The sequence below is a fragment of the Hyla sarda genome, chromosome 2 (assembly GCF_029499605.1).
Source record: "Hyla sarda isolate aHylSar1 chromosome 2, aHylSar1.hap1, whole genome shotgun sequence".
NCBI classification, from domain to species: Eukaryota; Metazoa; Chordata; class Amphibia; order Anura; family Hylidae; genus Hyla; species Hyla sarda.
This window is the reverse complement of record NC_079190.1, coordinates 362816986-362819805: the sequence shown is the minus strand read 5'-3', so window position 1 is coordinate 362819805 and position 2820 is coordinate 362816986. Positions and strand designations below refer to the sequence as shown.

At 48.7% G+C, this 2820-nt stretch overlaps 1 pseudogene; it reads left to right on the top strand.

Annotated features, from left to right (window-relative positions):
* Positions 1 to 955: 955 nt before the first annotated feature.
* On the top strand, positions 956 to 1063 carry LOC130359843 (U2 spliceosomal RNA; annotated as a pseudogene).
* Positions 1064 to 2820: the final 1757 nt, after the last annotated feature.

Genomic DNA, 2820 nt, shown 5'->3' with positions numbered 1-2820 from the left:
TTCAAGAGGTCTGTCAAGGGTGCAGCTACTGTAGCAAAGTGGAGGATAAACCTTATATGGTAACCCACCATACCCAGGAACGACTTCACTTGTCAGGTAGTGACAGGACGTGGCCAATTCCTAATGGCCTCTACTTTGTTTAACTGGGGTTTGACAATGCCACGCCTAATGACATACCCCAGATATTTGGTCTCTTCTAACCCAATTGCACATTTTTGGGGGTTAGCAATTAACCCAGCCTTCCTGAGGGAGTCTACAACGGCCTGCACTTTTGGTATGTGACTTCCCCAGTCTGTACTCTGAATGATGATATCGTCTAGATAGGCTGAGGCAAATCGACAATGTGGCCGGAGCACAATGTCTATTAGCCTTTGGAACGTAGCAGGAGTGCCATGTAGACCAAAGGCTAACACCTTGTCTTTAAACAAGCCTTCTGCTGTGACAAATGCAGTTTTCTCTTTTGCAGCCTCTGTCAAGGGTACCAGCCAGTACCCTTTTGTGAGGTCCAAAACAGAAAATTACCGGGTTTGTCCCAGTTTCTCAATAAGCTCATCAACTCAGGGCATGGGATATGCATCGATCTTGGAAACCTCATTCAGTTTCCGGAAATTGTTACATAACCGTAAAGTACTGTCTGGTTTGAGTATTAAGACTATAGGACTGGCCCACTCACTTTTCGATTCTTCGATGATATCCCCAGTATGATTTCAACCGTATTTTTGCCTGGGGTTCAGTGACAATGTCATGGCGGATAACAAAAGTACTTCCAGGAAGGTCTGAGAAAACATCAGTGTTCCTACTGACGAACTCCTTGGCCTCCTGAGTGTGTTCAGAGGAAAGGCTGTCAGCAATCTTTACTGTGGCAACTGCTTCCCTCGCACCAGACTGAGGAACGGAAAACTCCACCCCTAGCAAATCTGGCCAGGGGCTGGCATCCACACTGGTCTCTCTATCTCTCGCTTCTCGGCCTTTTGGCTAAGATCAAGTGTAGTATCTGTTCTTATCAGTTTCATGCCAGTGGCAATCCACACCGGTGTGCAGTTGGTGGGGATGGGTGCTGATTGGAGGTCGCAGATGTACCGGGGCGTTCCGTGGCTCGTTCTGAGGAATCAGCCCGACGGCTGCCCCGATGTGACATGCTTACTCTGGGTCTCACCATGCGGCTGAGAGGGTCTAGAGCCGAGGTACTTTTGTGCCTTGGGGAGTGGTAACCCCGAGGTGCCGAAGCTCACTGGGTGTACTGACTCACTGAGTGGAAGCACGGGCACCATAATCTCTTCACCTTGTGGCACTCACCTCTTGATTCCCGGCCTTCTGGCTAGGATCAGAGAAATGTTTATAGATCCGGCCGGATTTCCGGGCAGTATATCTGCACACATTCACTTATTTATTTATTTTTGTCTCACTGTGTCACTTTTTGCGTGTTGTGTGTCCACTTGATTTGTCAGGATGCAGTAGCCCTTCTGGGTGTCCCTCCTGGCAGTTTAGGGGAGGTCTGTGTGGCCATTAGGTTCCGCACCTCCCTGCAAACACCCCGGGTACTCCTGCTTTAGCAGGGTACCTACCGTTATCGGCTCTGCGGGCAGATACCTTGGCTGACGCCAAGGGGGATGCCGGGAGCATTTGTGGTCCCTTAGTAGCTTTGGCGAAAAGGGACATCGAACCTGGAACCTCGTAGGTACCTTTTGGTCCGGAGGCGAAGGGTAAGGTTTGTTGGGGGGCCTCTCTCCTTTTGGAGAAGGGCTTGTGATAGTTTTTTTTTAGTGTAACACGTTTGCACTTTTTCTTGCATTTTGGGTGATTCGACAGCTCGTTCCTCGGCTCTTAAAAATAAAAAAAAATTAAAAAGTCTCCCTATCTCTCCAGGGTTTCAACAAGTTTACATGGTACACTTGCTCTGGCTTCCTCAGCCCAGGCTGGTGTACCCTGTACGTCACCTCCCCTACTTTTTTGATCACTTTGTAAGGACCTTGCCACCTAGCCAGAAATTTACTGTCGACCGTTGGTAAAAGAACCAGAACCTGATCACCCAGGTTAAAATTCCAAACCCCAGCCTGGTGATTACAGACTCTGCTCTGGTCCTGCTGAGCTGCCTCCATATGTTCCCTAACTAAGGGCAACACTGTTTACATCCATTCATGCAACTGAGTGACATACTCAACTACACTTTTGTGCGGCGTGGGCTATTGTTCCCAGGCCTATTTGGCTATGTCTAACAGACCACGTGGATGTCTGCTGTACAGCACTTCAAAAGATGAGAACCCAGTAGAGACCTTGGGCACTTCTAGCACTGCAAACATAGGATAGGGCAGCAAAAGATCCCAATTATTTCCATCTCTAGCCACCACCTGTTTTAACATATTTTTTAGTGTTTGGTTAAACTTTTCTACCAGGCCATCAGTCTGTGGGTGGTACACGGAAGTCCATAGCTGTTTTACCTGCAGTAACTTACTGAGCTCTTTCATTACTTTTGACATAAACGGGGTGCCCTGGTCATTCAACACCACTTTAGGTAAGCCCACTTGGGAAAACATCTCCATTAGCTCCTTAGCTATGAGTTTGGCCGAGGTATGTTGCAGAGGTAGAGCCTCGGGATACCGAGTCGCATAGTCCAGGACTACCAGGATGTGCTAGTGCCCCCTAGCAGAATTCGTCAATGGGCCTACCCGATCTATCTATAGCGATCCGTTAAATGGGACCTCGATAATCGTGAGCCAGGGGACTATGGTAATATGGCTGGGGGCTAGTCATTTGGCATGTTGGGCAAGAATCACAATACCTGTCACGGATCGGCAGGCTGGAGGTGGATCCTCTGTGTCA